Source organism: Amblyomma maculatum, chromosome 4, assembly GCF_055883805.1.
Source record: "Amblyomma maculatum isolate TAMU_Amacu chromosome 4, ASM5588380v1, whole genome shotgun sequence".
Lineage (NCBI taxonomy): Eukaryota > Metazoa > Arthropoda > Arachnida > Ixodida > Ixodidae > Amblyomma > Amblyomma maculatum.
In genome coordinates this window covers 9,339,441-9,365,294 of record NC_139347.1, presented here as the reverse complement: position 1 = coordinate 9,365,294, position 25,854 = coordinate 9,339,441, and positions in this window count along the sequence as shown.

The window sequence follows — 25,854 nt, the reverse complement described above, 5'->3', positions numbered from 1 at the left end:
GTTAAATTTACTGACCCTGTTGTAATTGTCGAGCCACTCGTCGACATCTTCACCGCGAAGGCCGGCAAAGATCTGGGGATCGCGCTGGCGGCTAGTGACTGTCCAGGCTGGGGCAGCCGCAGTAGGAGCAGGAGACGCCGGGGGTGAGCGAGCACCGTTGCCCTCATCCATAGGACAGGGCCGTTGACGCAAGCGAAGGCCTGAACGGAGCTCCAGGGAGAACGGTAGGTGGGTCTAAAGCGAGAGGTGAGGAATACTAATCGCACCTCCACCACTTGTAAGGCAGCACTTGCACGAACATCTATTCTTTTCTAGAACCCGCTGGGAACGCAGCGCGCGACGCTCCGAACAGCAGTCAGCGATGATGATGATGATGATGATGATGATGATGATGGATCTGTACAGATGAAAGAGGTGAAATTTCACGCACTGCGCTCACAATATATATATATGTGTGTGTGTGTGTGTGTGTGTGTGTGTGTGTGGGCATTCCCATATATATATGTATGGCCATTCTCTTGCAGGTCATAAAAGCAGTACATAATCTGCTTAAGGAGAGGACGTTTTCTAAGTTTTCTATCCGGATAAACGGGAAACAAATTGGCAATTGCACCTCGAACAGAAGCGTGCCTCAAGGGTCAGTGTTAGCACATTTGCTATTTAATATCGCACTGATCCCATTGGCGTAGAAATTAGCTGAAATACCAGAAGTGCGGTTCATGATATAGGCAGATGATGTCACGATTTGGTCCGCTCATAAACAACTTGAGAGACAGAATCGGTATCTGCAAGAGGCTTTAAATACCATAGATGAGTACGTCCAAGATGCAGGTCTTGAATTATCACCAGTCCAGTTACATTTATGTTGCAAACAAGAATGAAAGAAGAGAATTGGCAAAGCAAAGAGTCACCATAAGGATTGGAAATCAGGAATTGGAAGAGGTGGATGAGGTGAGAGTTCTTGGCCTAGAAATTCTCAAATCCGGCAGAGGAAAAGAATGGCTTCATAAGGTGAAAAAAGTAGCTGCGACTTCCTTAAAATTAATAAAACGCATTTCGTCTAGGGAAAAAGGAGCTCGAGTGGACATGGCAAGACATCTTGTACAATCGGGGTTATAGCCGAGGATACGATACTAGGCCCAAATCCAAAGACTCACGAGGCGGTAGTGGGTGAAATTGGAAACAATAAATAGAAACGCAATGCGCACTATCACGGCCTTGCCAAAACTTACCCCTATCTCTATTTTCCAAGAATTTTCACAAATAAATACGTTGACAGAATTAATTGAACAACGAGAGGCAACAAGGGATATGAAGCGAAAGTACGTTATGCCCATAGCATCCTTGTACAATGAAGTGACAGTTCGAACACCACCAATGGCTGACCCCCCTCCGTAGGAATTCACGACTATTACGACAAACAAGACCACTCGGCTCCGTCGCAAAGAAAAGCTGACGTCTCGACCTCTGGTTGATGTACTTCCAGGATGTACTTCCAGCATTGCATATACGGACGCATCAATTTTAGAAAATGGCGGTAGAACAGCAGCTACTAGTCCAACACACAGTGAACTAAAGGCACATAAAGAATATGTTTGGAATACCCGAACTCGCTGATATGCAATCCGCGATGCTATGGAGACCATAAATAAAATACATTCCTTAACAGAAGCCCACATCTATACAGACTCCTTAACCGCCATAAAACAACTGAAGAAAGCGACAAAGACGCTATGTGTAACCCAGTAATTCCATGCACTCAATAAAAAAAACAAAGATACGCATCCAGATACATTGGACACAAAACGATACTGAGAACGCTGAGCAGAGAAAAGTTGACCACCTCCCACATGAAGTTCCAAACACTAATGCGCCCCCCACCAGGCTCCCTTTTGATGCCTGCTCCGCTGTTCCCATCTTAGCATCCTCTTTAAGAAAAAGTACACGTGCCCTCATTCCCCCGTGTACATTCCCCCTCCTTCATAACTTAACGCGATTGGAGAAGGTTTCCCTTAGAAAGATAAGAGCTGGGGTGGCCCTTACCCCGTTGGTAACATGTCGATGGAAATCTCAACCAGACATCGGACCAACCACATGCCTGAAGTGTTCCACACCAGCTGAAGATGTGGATGTTCGCCACCTGCTGTGTACTTGTATAGGGACAAGGGCATCAAGGACACAGATTCTGCGGGAAGTGGGAGTAAACACAAGGGAAGAGGACTTCTCTAAATAGCTCACCGACAACGATAAGACCGGGAGCCTGCTCCGGTTCCTTACGGAAGATAATTTACATGCGTTTTTATAATATGCCTTATGACAAGCTGTGTAAAAAGAAAAATGCAGCACCACCACATCGTTGCCGTCGCATCTGTTGCACATGGCAGTTTTTTTTTTTTTTTCGGGCCGTTCTCTTGCGGAGTCATGAGGATATTAGCATGGATAATCTTTGCATATTGTCTAATTCAGTTACTGGAAAGTTGCTCTCTGAGCGAGATTCTATGTGCAGTTGCCACTTGGGCGTTCCGCCAAGGCCTTGTTGAGAGTCATGCACTTGAAAGTTTCTCCAGTGTCAGTTACTTGATGTTGGCTTGCTCTCCTTGCGCGGTATCCGATGGTTCTCCCTGATCTGAAACAGCCCTCGTGAGGCATCCACAGTGGTGACGGAAATGGAAGAAGCTGCACCGCAAAGCTTGTTCCTGCTGTCACCGCTTCCATGCACTGGAAGCACCGTGCCGTACACGACTTCGCTGCGTACGCCGGTAGGTGTGGGCTCGTTCCTTCCCGGTGAACTAGCGACGTTTCTGCGCGGTCTTCATGTCTATCACACTGACATTGGCAGCACTGAGGCCTTTTTCTCCTGTTATCACTTCATTTTTAACTTCCTGCCATTTCCTGATGCGGCGAAGTTTATGGGAGTGTTGTATCGCGGTGCCGTGAACAAAAATGTCCTCGCCAGTGCCGTTACTGTTGATGCAGCCGTAGCCACCGATCACGTTAAACCACTTCACTGTTCCACTCATCCGCTCTCGGGAAACAGAGGCTTTCTTCGGGTACTGCATCGCTTCCTGTTGGTGTTGCACGCAGTTAGCCTCACCTTCAGGATTCTCGTCCACGATGGGGCTATAGGCAGTATGGCACGAGCGGAGCTGCACTTCACCGTTTTGGATGAATAGAGCCACCTACCCGGACATGATGTTGTCCGCACCCAAGATGAGGTCAGCAGGCTAGTCCGCAAACACCGGGACACCCACCAGGACCTTGCTGCCAGCCTCAGTGGGGATGCAGAGATCGACTGCTCCAGTAGGAATGGCGCTTCCCCACAAACCTTGCATTGGAGACCAGGTCCATTGACTCAGAGGGACCGCTGCATGACATTGGATCAATGCCGTTCGCTAAGCGCCGGTGTCAACCATTGCGGTTAACTCCCCGATGCCGTCAACATGTACCTGCAGGAAAGGAAGAAGATGGTTCTGGAAATTTATGCGTGGAAAGCAGCATGCTGCGGATGTTAAGGCATCAGCAATGATCCCGCAACGACTTGCGGTGTCTTGCAAGGCGGCCGCCTGGTGGACAAAGGTAGACAGGCTGTCGGTGTCCAGTGTGGTCATAATGAATGCGTGGGTGGCATCGTGAAGGCTTTCGACGATGTACTGCTTAGCAGTGGACGCGGGCCACTCGATATTGCAGGCATGAAGAAGACGGACCTTGTCGTAAATGTATAGGGCGACGTATTCATCTGGAGCCTTGCGCTGCGATCTCATCGTTGTGAATTTGACGTCGTACGCACTGGCCAAGAGTGCAAAGGCGGCAAGGACGGCAGCTGTCCAAGCCGACAAAGTGGTGTAGTGGCTGCCTTCGTACTGGTGCCAGGCACGACCGGCACCACGGAGATGGCCTTCCGCGACGGCAAGCGCGGTGGCGGGACACCAGGCGGAAAGCCGGGCAGCAGCGTCGGGTATTGTCGTTCCCCGAAAACTGCAGCAACGAAAGTGCCGGGTGCGTCACTCAAAAATAAAACACAACCTTTACGTTTTGTTCGAGCATGAAGCGCAGTATGGAAACTGAAAGGCTATAATAATAAAATAGTTTTAATGGAATAAAATTACTTAGTGTAAAGAGCGTAATACTTCGCTGGCGTCCGTCGCGACATCTTTGCGACGTTGAAAAATTTAAGTTGAAAAATCGCCGCGGTATAAATCTACAAAAAAGAGTTTAAAGCATGTTAAAAGGTGATTGCTGCTGAAATCTGTCTCTGAACGCAACCTAAAGGTAACATACACTCACTGAAGACTGTAGTTGATTACGGTAAAGGTAACTGAAAAGTGTAATCGGTTTTGCAGCTATTTAGGACAAAAAACATTGTATTATGCAACCTACAGGTGAACATACCCCAGGAAATGTGGTCGTAATTTATTTGAACGTTGTGAATTTAAAAAAAAATGCACCTACAGCAATCGAACAGATGTCTTACAATCAGGTACGTGGTGTTAACCAATTGCGCCACAGAAGCTTTCTTTTTTTATCTCCTGCTAACAATAATATTTACAGTGGGCCAAAGTCAACGTATAATGCCACAAAGCGCTCTAGCAAAAGTAACGGTTCACAAAGTTTCAAAAACGCTTTAGATTAGCCAGTTCAGTCAAAACTGGCATCCATTCAGGTTTCCCACTTAGGTAGATGGCGGTCAGGTTGTTGATACTCTTAATGATATACTCCCTCGCTGAGCGAGCATCCACGTCCGAGTGTCTCACAGCCATTCTCGTTTTTCATACACTGTGAAGGCAAAGCAACATGAATAAGTCATATGGCACACCCCCTTGTTTATCGACCGGCAAGAACCGCAAACCATAGGGTGTAATTGGCAAGCCCTTTTTTTATCCCACAGAAAGACTGCATCCTAGCACTCAAGAAAAATATGGTATATGGTTTCGTCTTATGGCAAATAAAGCAGTCCACCGACCACGGAACAAAGACATCTTTTTCCCTCAACTACGGTTTAACAGGTAATGTACCACTGTGTAATAGGAAGAAAAAACTTTTGCTGACGACCGTACTGGCACCTTTTTTAACTTCCTTTAGGAGATCCTTACCTTCCCCTCCACAGTGTAATGATCGATACAGCGGCACTGGCACTGGCGTGAGGTTGTGGCTTCCTTCAACATTTTAAAAGTGCGATTCTCAATGGAATACCTAGGCGCTGTAACCCAAAAGCAACTGTATACGGACCTGCTTGATGTATTGCGCCACAGAAGCGGCGGGTTGTGCGGTCTTTAAATGCGCTCTTATTTGTTTTGATTCAACATACTAAATATAGCGCGACGGACACAACTGGCATGATCAGAGGATTACTGCAAGCAATTTTCATCCAGCAAACTATTTTATTGCGTATGCACTTTAATTTATGCACTACAATGTATACTAAAAAAACATATAACTTTATTGACTTCCTTTTTGTTGCGTTAAATTTTTTAGTGACGTCTCTCGACACTTCTGTTGCTGCAGTTTTCACGAAATGGCAATACGCAGCAGCGTCAACGAGTTGAACCCACGCTTCGGCGTCATAATAAAAACCACGAAACTCTGGAAGCGGTACCGGTGGTACTGGGCACCCAGAGGACAGCGAGGAGCGGTCAAGCGCTGCAGTGAGAGGCGGATAACTCCCGGAGCAGTGGAGAGGGCTTCGGGAAGGAGGGCCAGGGCCGAATCCACCGAAGAAGCATGGACGCCGTTCTCGGACGGGATAGAAGTCCCAGGCGCTGAGTGAGCCGGCCGTGTGAATGCCCGGCCGCTTCGAAGGAGGAGCGCGTCGGGGAGGTCCGGAATTCGCCTGGCGTCAGTCGACATGCGCCATTGTAGCGGGGAATAAGCAGAGACCCGGGCGTTCTTTCGAACGGCCTGCTTTATTCTATCTTCCTCGTCTTCTCCTGCTTCGCCCCACCACTCTTCACTTCGTCGTCGGCTAAGAACATCACAATATATATATACACTGTAAAAAATATTCGTCACTTTGACGGCCTCCCTCTACTCAGTTTTGATGGAGCGCTGACGCCAACAGAATAAACTGCCGCCGAGGAGTCAAATAGCGGGAGAGAGTGAAGAGACCAGGAGTCCTAAAAAACAAACACAATGCGCGCAGATCGTTCGCCGCCGTTTGGGTTACGTCACACAACCCGTGATCCGCATTTGGCCTATCGCAATGTTTTGTTCGGCGTCGGGCGAGACCCAGCCTGCCGCTGCGTTGACTGCGTGCGAGGTCCACGTCTCCTGCACCGTTTTCGTCGGCTTCTCGTGTTCCTTCTTCCTTTGTGTGTGTTGCGCCATTTTGTATCGCACTTTGCAAAAGGACGGCGTGGTTCGGAGTCGGCCCCGCACACGAAGCTGCAGTCTCCGACCAAGTCCGCCTGATTACGGTAAGTGTACTGCGTGTTTTTTATTTACTTGAAGACTTTGTGGAGCTTGTGGTGTAGGATACAAGCGCGTGCGCCGAGCTTATGCGAAACATGCATCTGAAGGCAACCGGCGTGCGCTCGTATTGTGCTCCACATAACGACAGAAGGCTGTCCGCTAGCATTCGTTAAGAGAAAGTTGTAGGCGCGATATATTTGTATAGAGAACGTGAATTTTTCACGGGTATTTGTGCAAAGTGTGTCCATGGTTTGGTTTGTGCGGCTTAACGTCACAAATTGAAAGGTTACGTATAAGAGGTGATTAGGAAGGAGTTGCTGTGGAGATGGGGTTGCTGAATATATGTGATAATGGCGCGGCTCACGGCCAGGGTGCTCACGGCGCATTGTGCAAGTAATTTTTAAAGCGCGCATGGTCCGCACGTTGGGCGTGATACAGGTGCATAAGTTAAATGGTACGTTGTTCTCGGTGATTCAAGAGCATCAGTGAGAGAGGGCTCTCGCGTGTTCAAAAACACGAAACCCAGCAGCGGGTTGAAATATTGTGGTGTTGACGGGAGTGATGTCACGAGGCTCATATTTTCAACGTGTGCATTCGCCTATTAAAAGCACGGGACAACGCTGGCTGTTTTTTTTATGTGCTGTTTTCTTTATATCAAAATGCACGGATCAATTTTGAGTGTTTTGCTACTTTTGGTGACTGCAGACATTGAAAGGATTAACATCCGATGCCTCGCGAGCTGCCGTCTGTTTAAAGATCGTTTTATCTCTCTTTTACGCCTAGCCGCCAGGCGCAGGGTATGTGGCGTGCGCGGAAAATTTGGAAGATGGCGTCTTGCTGGCGCTCATAGTCGATTTGCTCAAGCGGCGGGGCCTAGCGCCCGCCTGAACACCTGCGTCCTTCGGCGCTGCTCTTGGGAGCTATCATATAACTCGTCGCTGCGGGCCACAGTGCGGCCATGGTGCCCCAGCTTGTCTTTCGTCTACCGCGTGACCACCTGCAGTCCGCAGAGAAAGGTGTTTGATAACAATACCTTCTGTCTCTTTTTGCTTTTTGCTGGGACGATGTTCGCTGAAAGCCTCAGCCAGCTCTTCTCTGTACTTAAGTAGGCGAACATACGCGCGGAAAAAACCGCGTGCCAAGCGTTACACGACTCCAGTCAACATCACAGTAGAGCAGCCCGCTGCTGCGTTTTGCCCAGAGAGCCGTCTGCGTGGCAGCCCCGCCACCATGGTCGCATGCGCAGAGAAAGGTGTTTGATAAAAAGATTTTGTCTTTCTTCGACCGCAGGGGCATCTTCTCTTGAGCCAAAACAAAGTCAAATATAGTATGAGTTCGCAGTGCTATTCCTTTTAAATAATTATTAGAAGATATTGTAAACATTTTTTTTTATTTAGATGGGCAAAGTTGTAGCTGTAATCCTTATGGTCTGTCAGTAGTCATTTTCCAATCGAGTCTATTTTGTGTACATATATTATTATATTTTCTTTTAATATATAGCCTTATTTTGTAGAAGCAGTGCTCTTGCTAGAAAAACTTGTTCTAAATCAAGAAAGGCGGGTTGCACCATGCTGAGAGTTTTTGCTCATCTTACAACTGGACAGTTTATGTTAATATAGAAACAATAGTCCTGTATGTTATTATTCTTGAGATTCATTTCATATTTGTCTGTGTACTTATGCAAAGTATGTTGCAAATCATAATTGTTTTGTGTACCCATGATGAAGTTTTATGTGAAGTAATGTGGTTTTCACATGCAGGCTCAGACATGGGGGACATCCATCGAGTTGTGCTGGCAGTAGATGAAGAAGAGTGCTTTAGCATTGCAAGCATGGAGAAAGCAATGGCACTACTACTTGGAGCGTTCTTCGTGTTCAATATCTCCTATCCACCTGGCGCCCTCTTATTATGGTGTTTTTGCAGAGGTAAATGAGTTTCAAGTGATGGAAAAAAATCTTTTCATCAGGTGTTGTAATTTCTGTACTGGTTACATATTTAAGACATAAGTGTTACTATAAGGATAAAGCCCTTTAGTTGCTAGGAAATAAATAGAATTTCATCTCTAGTTTTTGAGCAATTTAATCATTGCTGAGGCTTTGTATATATTGGGTTCCATAGAACAACTTGCACAATTGATATTTTTTATTTTGATGACTAGGAAAGGTGAATAAACACTGTACACTTGGATCAACCATGCCATCATGAAACTGTTTGATGGCAATTGCTGAAGGGACTTGTAGAGCAACTGCTGGTTCATTCTTTAGTTGTGCCTGACTATCATGCGTAAAAAAATTACTTAGCAGGTATTTAGCATGGCAAGATGGCAGTCTTAAATAATTTTCACTAGTAAATATCATGCATCTTAATAATGCATTTTACATCATGTGCTTAATACATTTCTGACTTGCATAAAAATTTCTGAAAATGTACTGTCGCACTTAATATGCACTACAACGCACAAGATGCAGTAGGAGCTATGTTCTTGGTACACACTGCAGCCTTGCTCACAATTTATTCATTCAGTTGAAGAAATGGATAACAGAGTTCATTTATTATTTTTACAAGTTGCATGCTCTCCCTAAATGCTCACTAATTTATTGTTGCATGGATGCCAGAATTGATTCACTCGTGATGCGTTGCAACTCGTATTGAGCATGACAGTACATTCTATTTACTTTGTTGAATAGGAAGCAACCAATTTGTTATTGAGATCTAATAGCCTCCTTTACTGAACTCTAGGTGATATCCATGTAACTACCTGAAGGTTTTGAGTTCGCGTCCTGTGTTTTGGGCTGATATTTAAGGCTTTCACGGTAATAATGTGAAAATGTTGTTTCATTGCTGTCGCTCATCGTCATATGTAGAGGCTGCTTCGATTTATTTAGCTGCATCTCGAAGTAAGTCAAGTCTTTTGCCCTAACTGCAACCTACCACTATTGAAGATTACCCTCTTTTCCTCTTGAAGCATGTATAGCAGGAAATGATTCTGTATAATTGAGCATATTAACAGTGTGAACATGTCTGCCATCAGGGCGTCCCAAACATGTTTCTCTTCACCACTTCAGCATACTCAGCCCCAAAGAAGATTATGCACTATAAAAATTCAAGGCATTCTAGACAACTATATGCCAAAATATATGAGTCACATTATATATGACATAGAAATGAATTTTGAGTATGTCAAGAATGATTTTCCTTGCCCCCTCCTAATTACTCTTGCTTCGTTAGTGTTGCAAAAATGAAATAATTGTTAAACCTAGCTTGCCATTATTTTGCAGGTATATCATGGGCACATCTTCCATATATTGTTATAAACTGAAGCAAATTCCCATAATTTTTTTTCACCTTTCCCACAATTTTTTAGTAGCCTGTATCTATGCGTAATCAAACATTAAACACTATGCTGATCAACAAAAATATTGATTTATTTATACCACGCATTACTTTTGATTAGGATAGCACATGTATACCCCAAATATCTCCATCACTGGCCTTGGTAGAACGAGAGAAAGAAGAGGGTTTAGACGGTATGATGGAGAACTGAACAAGGGTAAAGGGAGTACGCCTCAGTTCGCTGTTAGAGCCAACGTTTCCACAAGTGGACTTGTCTTCATCTAAGAACAAGGGTAAAGGGGGCAGAACTTAGTTCGCAGGTAGAGCCAACGTTTCGAAAAGTGGGCTTGTCTTCGTCTAAGACCAGACGAAGACAAGTCCACTTGTCGAAACGTGGGCTCTACCTGTGAACTGAGGCTTACCCCCTTTACCCTTGTTCAGTGCTCCATCATACCTTGTAAACCATCTTCTTCCTCTCGTTCTACCAAGGCCGGTGATGGAGATATTTGAGGTAACGTGCTATCCTAATCAAAAGTAATGCGTGGTATAAATAAATCAATATTTTTGTTGAGCATTATAGTGTTTAATGTTCGATTATGCATAGATACAGGCTACTAAAAAGTCGTGGGAAAGGTGAAAAAAAATTGTGGGAATTTGCCTCAGTTTATAAGAATATATGGAAGATGTGCCCATGATATAACTGCAAAATAATGTCAAGCTAGGTTTAACAATTATTTCATTTTTGCGACACTAACGAAGCAAAGTAATTAGAAAAGAGGAGGCAGGGAAAATTTTTTTTGACATACTCAAAATTCATTCCCATGTCATATTTCCATGTCATGCCAGACGAAGACAAGTCTATTCATCGAAACATTGGCTCGACTTGCGAACTGAGGCGTTCCCTCTTTTGCCTCGTTCAGTGCTACTTCATACCATCACTGGCCTCGCCATTTTTAGACAAATTATTGAGTATATGCTGGAACTACTCCATGCATATCTTTACTTTCTTGTTTCTCCCACCCCTCTGCTTTTTAATGAACCATTGTTAGCAGCGTCGCTCACCAAATCAATCTAATTTATTTTACTATTCATATTTTACAGGTACTTTGGAAAAATAAACCTTTTCAAGGGCCGAGGAAAAGGGCCAGCCAGCGGTATTTCACCGAGGTCGTTGAGCCTGCTACGGGTGTTTTTACACTGGTGAGTTGACCTTTGAATTGATCACTGTCACTGTTATGTGGCTTGTGCTACTGTGATAGCTTATAGCAGTGTCTAGAGTTAATGCACATCTACACAATGCATTAGGATTTCCTTCACTCCTCTTAGCTACATGAAAGGCTTTTTAAAGAATGTGTTGTTCAGTGTGACTTGATTGATGCACCATTAGACATGAAAGGCTAAGTTGCAAATTGTGTAGTGCATTAAGATAGAATTCATTTGTATTATAAATTCGTCTCAGAATAAGGCGAGGAAATATTCGGCGGCAGCTGGTAGTTGCTGTGGTAGTTAAAGTAAATGGCAAAAAGCCCTTTACTGTGATTATTTCTTGCAGCTCCAAAAATTTGGATATCTATAGTTGCTGAGATTTGAAGCAGGCAATGTGCAAAACGACCAACTATGTAGCAGTCAAAGGCGAAATTTCTGACCTGTGAGTTTTCCGACTCTCGATTATTTCGACATTTTCATGGAACCACAGCAGTAGTCATAGAACCAATGTTCTAAGTTTTTCAAACCTTTTATATTCGCCGCAGTGCTGCTGCAAAGAGCCGAACCACTATATAATATGTAGAGTGGAAAGTCAATAATTCAGAATTCAAGGGGGCCGAAAATGTGATCAGACAGAAAATTTAATCCAGAAAGGGGCCTAATAAAAGCAAGTCTATTATCATCAGTGGGTACATTCAGTACATACGAATGGCTGCAAGCTCTTACTGTTCTGAGATATCGTCCACTGCCAAAGCTTGCACTGCTCAAAGTTCGCAGAGCTCACATGTGCTTGCTTTTTTCGCAAATACAACAATCTTGATTAATTCATCATTAAGAGATGAGGTAAATGCTTAGAATTTTTGAATAACCCTATGAAACTGACAAGAACTGCCAAGAACATACAGCATCACAGTACTTTTGCCTAATGAACGCTCTGAATATTATTCAAAATATGCGCCAAGGACCATTTTTTCCATTTAATCTAGTGTTCTGCTTTTGCACACATTCTTGGAAATGCTCAAGAAATGATTCAGAATTGTGAGTGCCTTCGCACACATTTCTGCAGTGCAACGCAGTGGCAGTAGTGGCTTTTCACGGCTATAACTGCCATGTTTTGAAAGTGGTTAGCCACATGAACTACAAGACTATGCAGCGAAGTGTCCCACAAAATGTGGTCGTTCAGTGAGCTGAAAGAAAAAATATGTAGAGCAAAAAGACATGGACACAAGTAGGAGAGACATGCAGTGCAACAAATGTTTATTTTAGTAAAGAAATGTTTTTATATCTTCATATCACAGTGGACCATCAGGCATGCACTAGCAAAGCGTATCTATCTGACAGATACACAAGTTCCCTTGACAACAGTGCGACCGAAGGGTTGCTTGCATAATTTTCTTTCGAAAGGGACGATCCACTGGGCTTCAATTATTTCACGTGATAACCTGTTTTTATGCACTTTTAAAATCACACGTTTTCTGAGATGGGGAATGCATTCACACACATGGAATTGGGTCGATAAACCTTTCCCGCACATGCTCTTAATGCCCAGCCCATGGTCCCAAAGCTTATCACTCAAGCATCTGCCCACTTGTGCTACATATTGTTTGCCACAGCCCATAAGAGAGATAAATTGGATAGACAACATTTTCAGTGCAATAAATGGATTTTTCTTCAAGCTTCATTGTGCAGCTAACTGCCTTATTGAGTTTTGAAAACGTTTTCGTGCACAGATGACTCAACTTATAAGGAGCCGAAAAATAGAACTCTGCCACTGTGTTGCTGGGCTCAAACGAAAATAGCGCAGTGATCTAGCAGCAGAGCGGGTTTTTCGGCTCCTAACAAGTTGAGTCGTCTGTGCACAAAAACTTTTTCAGAGCTCAATAAGCCGGTTGGCTGCTGCACAAGGAAGCTTGGGGAAAATTTTGTTTATTGCTCCGAGAATGTTCCCTACCAAATTCCTCTCCCATGTTGCAAAAAATATGTAGGAGAAATGGTCAGATGCCTGAATGATAAGCATCGGGACCATGGGCTGGATGTAGAAGAGCATGTGCGGGAAAAGTTTGTCGACTCACTGCCATGTGTGTGAATGCATTTACCATCTCAGAAAGCCTGTGGTTTTAAAAGTGCATAAAAACAGGTTAACACATAAATTAATTGAAGCCCAGTGATTGTTCCTTTTCAAAGAAAATTGTGCAAGCAGCCCTTTGGTCGCACTTTATCAAGGGAACTTGTATATCTGTCAGAAATACTTTGCTAGTGCATGCCTGATGGCCCACTGTAATATGAAGGTATAAAAACCTTTCTTTACTAAAATAAACATTTGTTGGAAGTTCGCACTGTGTGTCTTGACCGTGTGCCCATGTCTTTTTCTGCTATGCTTCTTTCATTTTATACCACGAACCAACAAGCCCAAGCATCTACCCTTGAGTGAACTCACAGTGGCAGGTTTATTTTGAGTCTAAACTTCGTCTAAGCCCATGTTTGCCCTAGGCTTGCAGAACCACTACAGCCATTGTCATCGATTACTGCTTGTCGTCTATGTAAACAATGTGCTGAGACAGTCAAGCATCAGAACGGAAACAAAACTGCGAATCTCTTGCTCCACCATGTTGGCAATTGGAAGTTTATGTAAAGTCATGTTTTTGTACAAAATTTGATTTTTCTAACCTTCCTGCAGCCCTAGTGAATCTGAAAAGTTTGTTGTCGGTCTTGTGGCGGTTGCAAATGTGCCTTGCGGGAGGGACAATTTGTTTCTCGGAGCTGACCAGTTGAGTGAGATGGTACTGATGCATTCAACTAAGAATGTGCCTAAATTGCAGCATATGAAGTGCCCCATAAGTGAAAGTTTGACCTTGAGGAATTTTAAGCGTTTGTGTTCTTTAACTGAAAGAAGCAGGCAAAGGAAGAAAATTGACCAATATAGTTGCCTTCACATGGGAAACATAAACGTAATTGCATGAATATAATCTCAATGGCTTAGAGATGAAATGGTAATGAAGTGAGAAAATGAAGCCAGTCCTTCCGACAGTGTAAAATGTTTACCTGAACTACGGTACTACAAAGAATTTGACTGTCATCTCAACTTTTGTGGTTCATCTCTGTTCAAATTGTTTATTTTCTAAGGCTTTGGGAAATAACACCTGGGATAAGTGGACTTGGAAACTGGAATGTCGGGCTAGCTTGACAAAATCACAATCTCTCGCAGAATCAGGGAAGAGGCTGGACAAAATGACTCAAAGTTCATAAATACGAATTGGACAGATTTCTGTTGTCTCATTTTATAGAAATTACTGGTATGCAATGATGGTAACAGAAGGTGCCCACGTGTTGAATGTTTGCATTTTTTTATATACGAAGTTAGTTTCAGCATATGTTGGATGCTTTTCTTATGGCCGCATATTATTTTATTTAAATACCCTTAATATGATCATGTATCTAATATGAGTATACGTCATATTCTGTTTTCTAGATACACCATGCATGATTTTGGGAAGAATCTGCGAGCAGCAAGCTGCAAGTTCAAAGTGTATTTTTCATTACATTTTAGCGCATTTATAACAATAAAGGTTGTTTTGAGAGTGCTAATTTTTGTGCCTTCTTTAAAGATATTCTGCGAGTCAGTCTGCAGCTTGACAGCAGCAGCAGTGGAAATCCTTGATTAAAAATAAAAAGGAACAGATCCAAATGACAAAGAGAAGCAGTTGGACTTTGCTCTTGAGGCTCGATTTCAGAGCGGCACAAAGTTTAACTTAAATTTTGCTCAGCTTCTTACAACCGAGGCTATAGGAAATTCTAAATAAATGTGTTTTAGATTCAAATAGCTGAAATGATATTGATGGATTCTTATATAGGTTTATATTGATGGCTTAAATATGCTTTATGTTGAACGATAAAAAATGTTGAACTGATGCTGTACTGTACAAAAAAGTGCTTAATGTCATTGGACCGTGAAGTGAAAACATGTCAAGTTGTCATATTGACGCTTTAAATGTATTTCAAACTGACACAGCAACCGTCAATATGACGGCACATTGTACAATGGCACATTGATGACTCCGTTGTATTCCTGGTTCACAAGCAGTACGTCAAAATGATTATCAACACCATCATGTGGGAATGACAGCCAGCCATCATACTGACGGCATAAGTGTATTATATCAAATAATGAAATGAACCGTCATTTGAGAATGACGATCAACTGTCACATTTACAACTTAAGTACAGTATATCGAAATGAAGAAATGCACAGTCATTTTGAAATGATGGTCAATTGTCATATTGACGGTTTAAATGTATTCCAGTTTGACAAGTAAACATCAAAATGACTAAAAGCACCATAAGTTGAAATGACGGATAATGCTTGGAAATAGAGCTGCCAAGAATTTTCCGTCATTTTGACCAATTCTTTTTTTACAGTGTATATATATACCAGCAGGCAAAGTTCCGCGCACAGCACGCGAGACAACTTCGGCGTCTCGCGAAAAAGGCTCGCGTCCTTTTCCCCGCGAGACGCCGCGGGGAAAGGGACGCGAGCCTTTTTCGCGAGACGCCGAAGTTGTCTCGCGTGCTGTGCGCGGAACTTTGCCTGCTGGTTCAGCTTCGTCCCGTCGTCTTAGTCAGGTTCAGCCATGTGGTCCGTGACATATTTTGGTGCCGGCGCTAGGTTTCGATCCCAGTACATGTCTCGTACACCACCGTATACCCACGACTCAACTCCTGTGCCAGTCGACACCCCTGTGCACCGTACTAGCCGAAGGAATCAAGGCCTGCCCCCTGAGCACGGGCCGTTGGAGTTCAACATCGCAGGCGCCCCTCGACCGGCTATGCAAGGAGCTCCAACTTACTACACCCTGCAAAATCCACGACTGCCTCAGCCCTTCCACGGCAGTCGGAGCGAAGACGTCGAAGATTGGCTGATCCAATTTGAACGGCTCGCCTCGTTTAATCAGTGGGACGACGCCGCCAAGCTTCAAAATGTCTTCTTCAGCCTGGAAGATGGCGCTCGTACTTGGTACGAGAACCGAGAAGACGCCCTAACATCATGGCGTGAGTTCTGCCGACGAATTCGTGAGACCTATACCAGCGCGGATCGGCGAGAATGCGCAGAAAGGGCTTTACAATCTCGTGTACAGATGCCAAATGAGACTGTGACCATGTATGTGGAGGATACGACCCGGCTCTTCTGACGTTCTGACCTGGCCATGACCGAAGACAAAAAGGTGCGCCACCTTATGCACGGTATTAAAGAGCAACTGTTCGCTGGCCTCGTGCGTAATCCACCAAGGACGGTTGCCGAGTTTCTTTCGGAAGCTGTCACAATAGAGAGGATGCTCCAGCAGCGGTCTACCACTTACGACAGGCCGGTGGTCGCCGCTTCGGTTGTGGAGCCGTTTTCGGCCTTCGGGTCTACCCCGAACCTACGCGACATCATCCGCTCAGTTGTACGCGAAGAGCTCCAGAAGCTTTTCGGTGCTCCACAGCCGATGGTCGGCTCTGTAGCTAGCATTGTCCGCGAAGAGCTTCAAGCGTTGAAGCCCTCGGTAGCGTCCGCTGATCCACAACCTTTCCCCACGGAGTACCTGCGTCCAACTTATGCAGATATGGCGCGACGCCCTGCCCCTGCTTCGGCGCCATTACCGCCACCCGATCAAGGCTCACTGTATTACGCACACACTGAGCCGTTCGTCGACAACCGACGACCATCCCAGCGGAAGGCGGACCTGTGGCGCGCCCCAAATCGCCAGCGCCTGTGCTTCCATTGCGGGGAGCCAGGTCATCTCTATCGCCAGTGCCCCTATCGACACCTTGGATTTCACGGATTTCCCATCGACATACGTCGCCCTCCAATAGGCCAAAGACCCCGAGAGAATGAAGACTACTTAGCGCAGCAGCGCATGGCGCCAACTTCTCAGCGGCAGTCACGATCCACGTCCCCACGCCGACCATCGCCGCAGCCCGGGTCATCCTGGACGGCGCAGCGACGCTCGCCAAGTCCCCACCGGGAAAACTAAAGACAGCGACCTCCGGGGGCGCGGCCGCTTGCAATCGACGTGACGAAGACCCCCTGACAAGGAGACCTGTGAGCGATCTGAATTTTACGGCACCGACGACAGTTCCTACGCATAAACATCGACTCTCGCTGGACATACCCGTGCTTCTCGACGGCCATAAGGTTAGCACATTGGTGGACACTGGCGCAGATTTTTCGATTATAAGCGGGAAGCTAGCAGCGCTTCTAAAACGACACCATGGTCGGGCACGCAGATTCGCACCGCTGGCGGACATTTCGTAACTCCTAGTGGCCTGTGCACGGCACAAGTTCAAATTCGCAGCTCCACGTTTATTGTAAGTTGCCTCGTTATACCTGACTGCTCCCGTGACGTTATCCTTGGGGTTGATTATCTCCGGGAGTATGGAGCTATTATCGATCTCCGGAAGCGCACAGTGACATTTTCAACCGAGAAAGCTGCTGATACTGACACCAAGAATCGCCAACGCCGCAACGCCCTTCGAATTTCCGCCGAGAGCGTTTCGATTCCGCCACGCACCAGTGTTTTTGTGACTGTTACTTGCGACGAACTGCGTGACGGGCATGCGGTCGCGTAAGGCAACCAGTCACTTTTGCTCACTCATGGCATCTGTACAGCGCGCAGCCTCATCCACCTCCGCGACGGCCGGTCTGATCTCCTGGTGACTAACTTCACCAACGAACCCCGGAATCTTTTTCGTGCTACTGCCATCGCGTTTGCTGACTCCTTAGCTAATGTTTCTGAATGTTTTACGTTTGGGGCTGTTAGCACTGTGCAGCCCCCACTTGACCGCCTTGATATTAGTTCGCATCTCTCGGACTCACAGAATCGTGAGCTACGTGCCCTCCTACTAGAGTTCAGCACTTGTTTTGCGTCCTCATCGAAAGTACGGCAAACGCCTCTCGTGAAGCACCGCATCATTACTCCTGACGACGCCCGCCCTATCCGCCAGCAGCCGTACCGTATCTCAACGACGGAACGTGAAGCGATTCAGACACAGGTTCAGGAGATGCTTTGTGATGGTGTCACCGATCATCATTCCTTGTGCTGGCTGGCTAACCTCCGCGACCCATCGGGGCGCCTAGCACGATGGAGTCTTCGCCTCGAAGAATTTGAGTACACCATTGTGTATAAATCTGGCCAGAAGCACGAAGATGCTGACGCGCTGTCGCGCGCACCCGTCGGTTTAGTCGATGAGAGCACGAACGATGAGAGCGGTTTTCTTGGACTGGTGAGTGCTTCAGACAAAATGACCCGACAGTGAGCTGACCCGGACCTTCGACCTGTCATTGACCACCTGCAGGGTCGCGCTGCTGATATCCCTCGGCAATTTGCTCGGAACCTGTCTGCTTACTGTGTCCGGAATGGCGTTCTATGCAAACAGAACTCCAGCACTGTTGACCGAGCGTTCCTCCTCGTAGTGCCAGCCGACCTCCGTGCCGATATCCTTTTTGCTTGCCATGATGAGCCCACCTCTGGCCACTTGGGCTTTGCACGCACACTCGCCCGAGTTCGTCAAGCCTATTATTGACCTAAACTTGCTGACGCCGTTCATCGCTACGTCAGAGGCTGTCGTGAGTGCCAACGTCGAAAGGCGCCACCTCTCAAGCCAGCGGGTTTGCTCCAACCTATTGCGCCTCCCCGAACACCGTTTGACCAAATCGGCATCGACCTTCCGGGCCCATTTCCGCTGACATCGGTCGGTAACAAATGGATTATAGTCGCGACCGACTATCCCACCCGGTATGCTGAAACCAAGGCGGTGAAGCGTGGCACGTCATCTGAGACCGCCCAGTTCTTTATGCAGCAAATCGTATTGCGCATGGCACACCGTCCCAAGTAATCACCGATCGAGGCACGGCGTTTACGGCACAACTTATGCATGACGTATTTGAGCTGAGTCACACGAGCCATCGTAAAACCACTACTTTCACCCACAGACGAATGGCCTCACGGAGAGACTCAATAAAACGATCGCCGACATGATTGCAATGTACATAGACTCCCAGCACAAGACCTGGGACGAGATTCTCCCGTACGTCACATATGCCTACAACACTGCCATCCAAGAGACAACGCGTTTTATGCCATTTCGCCTGCTCTATGGACGCGACGTTCAGACGATGTTAGATGCCATGCTTCCGTGCTGCACGGATAATCCTCTCATCCCAGACGCTGAGCAGTTTGCTCAGCGCGCAGAGGAAGCACGTCAACTTGCCCGCATCCACATTCAGCAACAGCAGGGAAAGGATACGCGTCGCTACAACCTCCGTCATCGACACGTCACGTACCAACCAGGAGAGCAAGTTTGGGTGTGGACACCGGTGCGCCGGCCCGGCTTGTCTGAAAAACTGATGTCGCGATACTTTGGACCTTACAAGGTTCTACTTCGTGCACTGCTTGATGGTTCGCAACGTAGCCTCGGATCCGCACGATGAAGTATGAGATCCCATTTTCGAAAGAGGTTTGGGTACCAGGGGCCGAAAACAGCGAATGCTTCGAGCCTTCGCTTCACAAGTCTGTAGCTGGACTTCAAGTTCTGTTCAAAGCAAGTGATATCTTCTGTAGGTTTTACTATTTTGGGAGCTGTTCTACTTTATCCAGAATCGTATGAAGCTTGTCGCCGAAATGAACTATCGACTGAATCCATTTCTGGTGACAATCATAGCCATTAAACTACAAGAATAACAGGGATTACCGTTTGGGCGCAGTTTACCATGCCGTAGACGGGTGTGCAGACGACATTAATGCGCTTTTTCTCGTTCTGTTCCCGCAACAAACATATACTGGTTTCAGTGCGGCGATTTCAATTAATAGTCGCTAATAAACTTTATTTCAGTCAAGAACACCGTCTGAGCAAGTATTTACAAGCTTGTTATGAGAACGGCCAAACAGAAGATGATACGCCCCGCATATGCGATAGGCAAATTTTGTCGTCATGAAGCGAAAAAGCAGTAAACTACTCCGGTCGGCCCACCCACTCATACAGTGACCGTGCTAACATTACCGTATCCCGCAGATATTTCGGCAAAACACTCAGACAGCCAGAAACTGCTCGTCATGACTTGCCACATGCAGCCATTTTACTTTGTATACATGCACACTATATTGTACACACTTCCATGAGTCCCAAGAACCTACGTCATGGCAAAATAAATGAGTGAGCAAATTATGGATAACTGCACGGGGAGCACGCACTGAGGTGCCCCTGCTCGAAGGTCAGAACTGCTATTGATATTCGGCTTGCGCGACCTGTTTCCAGAAGCTGCCTCTTTCAGACAGAGTAATCATTGTGCTCCGTAGAGGGGTACGTTGAAATGCGTATGCCATTGAATGCCATCGGGAATGAAGGACAGCCGAAACCCATTCCACGTTATGCGGATTAGCTTCTGCTTACCGGTTTGGCGGAGTGTTAGTTTATTTACACTCAGAGATGACAATTTTGACGAAATCCAGTGAAATCATAGCTGTAACTGAAAAGCGACCATTTATGCAATCTAAAGAAAGACATTGTTGTTTCACGCCCACCCTTGATGTAAATGCCCTTTCAAATGAAAAATAAAAGTGTTCTTTTACCTCTGTTCGCTACCTATGGTGATGCAGCTCCACTGCTTTTGCGCTCAGCGCGATAGAGCAGATCCGGCTTCTAAAAACACTTCGTAAGTGCAAGCAGTTTGTTCTTGGATCGTCCAGCTTCGAGTTAATTTCGAAAGAAGGTTTCAAGGGTTCAGCTAACATGCTGGAGAGAGGCACAGAAGAAAGACAGGCTAATGTTTCTATTTCGCTAATTTACTTGGAGAGTTAAGATTAACATCGCATATATTCAAGTCAAGGATCCATAGGATCGATGGCTGACCAAGTAGAAGAAACTATAGTTCTTCGCTAGTATGTGTCTGCTTAAGGATTCTAAATGAGTCACTGCCATAAAAAAGTGAAAGTATTTTCTATTGTCTACATTCTCCGTCGTACTGTGCTAGCTGGCCATCTACCCGCGTACTGCTGCTGCGTGATGCACCATGAGGGAAACAGAGGGAATGCAGAGCTAGCGGAATTATATCCTTTGTGTTCTCACGCTCTTTGCAGTGCACGCTTTTTTCCAGCGACCTGCTTTCTTCGTTTTGGCCCAGATGCAGCAGTGTAGGTACAACAAAGCCGTCTGTGTACGAGGCCCATTTCGAGCGTCTCATTCGTCGTCGGCATTATAGAGGATTATTTAACTGAAGGCTACTATATATAATCTATAGTTAAACTTTTTAAACACCGAAAGAAAAAAAAACTGCACCTGCCACCATTAAAGAGGTCATGGCATGGTCGCTCGACAAATTACATAAGCAGCCCAGCAGCTTATTTCTAAAGTCTAGCTGCCCGGGACGTGCTCTGTGCTTCAAACAAAAGCTATTGATATTCTATCCGCAAAACTGTGCATCGATTGCGGCAGTCACATTGAAATCATTCGTGTGACGTCGCGAGGGCTACGAGGTCATCGCAAATGACTTCTGCCCTTGCGTCGGTGAGATCGCCTTAAGATCGTCAATTTTAAACGAGTGACTGATGAGGAGAAAGAAGTACTGCACAAAAATGTTAATAGTGTCATTTTTAGTCGCTGCAGTTACATGAGACCACAATGAGCACATATATGCACACTTCGCTGGCTATCACATGTGGACGAAGTAGGCCGCATTTTCGCCCCCCCCACAAATGTAAACGGATGCCCTAAATGAGAAAAATGCAGAAAAATAAGTAACCGGCAAGAAATAACCGGTGCGCGATAAGAATAAGAAGGCGTAAATGTAGTTGTTTTTTTTTTTTTTTCATAGCCTTATGGAGAAGGGACCTAGAGTGCTCAGTGAGATGTCCAGTCTCGTGTGGTCCTTGTGTTGGCGGACATCTTCCTGAGGCAAGATTCCCTTCTGATTCGTCCAGAGAGAAAAGGCGGCCGCCATATGCGCCCCATGGATGAGAGCCATATGGCACTTGACGTCGAGATCCGCCCAAAGGAATTCATTTCGGCTGTCTTCGTAGGACAAATCGCTGTGATGTGGTTGGGTTTGGTTAGGTTTACACGGTTTAAATAGACACTGACAGCATTTATATGTTAGCAAAATCGGATAGTATAGCATTTCGGCACTCTGTTGTTCCTTATCCAGCAGCAGAAGACGCATTTATGTTGAGGTACTGCGATTCGAAATTGAAAATATATTTTTTTCGTCGCTGTGATTCAAACTTTATTTTCCATCTAAGTAATAGTAGAAAATGACGTCATCTATAACATAAACGCGGACTCCGTGATTGCTGGCACGTGATGAGCGACATGCTCCAGTAGTAGCCGAAATCAAAGCTACCGCTAGCCGGAGTCGCTTCTTCAGTTGCCTCAAAATGGGTGTCGAACGCGATCCTGATCCCGAACTCGACAACAAAGTACTCGTGGCGAACCTCGGCTTTGTGCAAATATTATCTAATAAATGTTTTCTACCACCACCACAACCTTCGCTTCGACAAGCTCAACCCCACAGAGCATGTGATGCTTTTTAGAGATGAGGCGGTTCGACGAGCAGAATGTCAAGGATGTCCAAGCGCCGAGGAGGTGTCAGTATCGGCAACAAGAGAAGCTACCAGTGAGGATATTGACATCGCCAAAACACCGTCACGACATACAAGTAAAGACGGTTATGTACAAGCGTTTCGAACAGCGTCAAGGTGGGAACCATGCCTTGCAACAGAAAATAAGAGAGCACAGTGCCTGTTTTGCACAATTGTTCCCTTGTCCTTATTTATTTATTTATTTATTTATTTATTTATTTATTTATTTATTTATTTATTTATTTATTTATTTATTTATTTATTTATTTATTTATTTATTTATTTATTTATTTATTTATTTATTTATTTATTTATTTATTTATTTATTAACAACACAAGCTGTCCTTCAAAAAAGCTTCGGTGAGTGTCTGCAACTTAACTGACTTAAAAGCTCTCTGCGTTGCAGCTCCACAGGAGACAAGTGAAGTGCATGTACGCGTTATGTCACAAACTGATGTCTCATGCAGCTCTGTGTGCGGGAAGAATTGCGCGCTTACTGAGACGCCGACAGAACAGCAAAAATAAATAAAAAAACTTTGAATATTGTGAGCTACATCTGCAAACTCAGGTGCTTAGTAAAGATGCGGGACGTCGTTGACACTGCCCAATGCCCAGCCAAAAATCAAGCCCGCTTTGGGGAACCATTTAACGGTGATGAACAAAATTCAGTACAGAAGCCCAGTTGCGCTGCAAATAATAATAATAATAATAATAATAATAATAATAATAATAATAATAATAATAATAATAATAATAATAATAATAATAATAATAATAATAATAATAATAATAATAATAATAATCGTTCCAGCGATGAGCTTTGGGTAACAACTAACGCACTCGGTTGTGGCTCCAATAGAGTGAGGTACAAATGCTGTTCGTTGCTGTTTCTTGCAGTTTTATTTTTTATTTGTTTATAAATGCCCTTGACACTTCAAATATAATAACTTTTTCTTTTCAGATCTTTTTCCCCCCTAGCCTCCAGGACCGGCGAGTAATAAAGGTCCAGCCTGGTGCAACAGCTCCTGCCAGTTTCACGCAAGCTTATCGCTTACAACAGATCGGTATACCCGATTTGTGTGTATTTCATAAAATATTTTTGAACGGGGAATCGCTTTCCGAGACATGAACTTCATCCGCAGCGATCTGGACGTCCCCTGCTCTTTCACGGTTGTTACCTGAGGCACGCCAGAACGAAGCCACGTGGGCAAGCAGTGCATAGCCGTGATTAGCAAGCGTTGAAACTGAAGCATACCGGCACGAAATTGTCCACCTGTGGCGCCACCAAGGGTAGATTTGTTTTGCTTTTAAACATGTAGGCGGTCTTTTTCTCGCCTTCTTTGCGTGTTAAAATTGTGCATGCAGTTACGAAAACAAACATTGCTTCAAAATCCAGACACGTCACCGTAAGGCACACCTGACAGCCTCCGGTATCTCTTGCGCCTCGTGGCGCTTCTACTTGCGCGAAGGGGCTGTGGCAGCGACATTTCAGTGTTCTGCTCTTCCGATACTGTAACATATTTGGTTTCAGTGGGTGGTTTATTTTCATTTAAACATTTTATTATATCAAGACAAGCCAACTTCAATCTTCAGTGTCTCTTTAACGTCGCACAGCGACTCAGCCTATTAATAACCTTGCGGTGAGGGTAGACAGTAAGAAGACGAGTTTGAGTCAATCTTTCCATTCCCTAAAATTTGACCCTAGCCTTCCGCGGTCCATTTGTCTCGTCCGTTTTTGACACAGAGCGTAGTATATGCAGTGAAACGCGAACTGCACTGTGTTCCCGTCGGCAAATTACTCACGCTCGTTTCGCTTAAGAGGCAGGGGGGGAACTATTCACCGTACTCTGAGTTGGCTGCACGCATGTACGGAGAGGCGAGGAAAATGATCGGGTGCAGAAGAAGGCGAAAAGATAAGATTAGAGTGCCCACCGTAAGTTCTGGGCAGATTAAGACAACTGAGATGCAGATCAAATGTCTCTGAGGGAAGCCGCTGATCACGGAAATTTCTGTTAGCACAGACTCCGTGGTGCCGAAGAAGGCACACACATAACTACAGGACAAAATGTTTACTCTCGGAAACACACCAGAAAGACGAAGTTGACTCAAAGCGAAACAGACTCTGACAAACGAACGTACTCTCAAAAGCAGAAAACTATGTTTGGCCACTCTGTGGCATACGGAAAAGCTAGCGTGCCGCACGATTAAGGGGGACTGATTCGAAAGCAAGCGAGCCGTTGGTCGAGTGCCCGAAGCGTCCGCAGCGTGGCGCGGCTTAGGACGTAGCGGTTCCTGTTTCTGTAAAGCGTGCGCCGGTGCCTTCGACAAAAAGCGGACGAGGTGTTCCCCGGTCGGAGGGAAGATGCAGCGTCGGTAGTCGGGCGCTCCGGCGGAGGGGTAGCCGGAAAAAGGCGCACCACCAGCCAACTGCCCTCGAAAACAACGGGGACATAAAACAAGGCCGACCGATTTTCGGCCGTGGCCCTCTTGCCCCAGCTTCCACGGACGGCGGCGAGAGATTACTGGAGCAGCCAGAAAGAAAAGTGCGCGCTGCGGCCGTCGTCTTCGGAAACGACTCGCCTCCTTCCAGCACGTGCTTCGCTATCGGCCTGGTTGGGAGAGAAGGGGAAGAGTAGCAGAGGAAGAGCAACAAGTAAAACGCTTTTTTGCGCATCGGTTCCACCCTATATAGCCGCGCTTGGTCCATACGGCAACGACACAGCGAGTAGGGGAGGCCGACTTGCTTGCATGTGGCGCGCTGGAATTTCCGCCAGATTTCAATGCGTCCTGACTGCCGGCATTGCGGGACCCGGACATTCGTGCCGCTGTTTTAATGACGCCGATAGTCATTAGTATATGTTCACTATGATGATGTTCCCAATTACCAGTGCTGCTGCTCCGAGATGACTGATGACAGCTGTATGAACCTATACCTGTTCGAACCGGTCTGCACTCTTCGGAACACTTCCTTCGGGCCTTTTTTTCTTCTTTTTTTTTTTTTTTTTTGTAGTCCAGTACAAGTGCTTACTCGTTATGTTACCTTTGAGCCTACGAACTGGTGTGACCACCTCCTTTCTCGTGTCTTCACTCTCATTGATAACCTACATGCATTGTAGAGCACGAGCATCATCTGTGATCCTCTGATTTTTTCATGTTTGCCTTCTTTTGTCCTGTTTTCTACGAAACAGAGATCATTGAAGTCTAGTTAACCTCCCGTGTTTTCTCTATCTCTCAACCACGAACACGTGGTGGTGGCATTGGGTTATATAAAGGAAAGTTTAGGGGCCAGTTAGTATAGCCC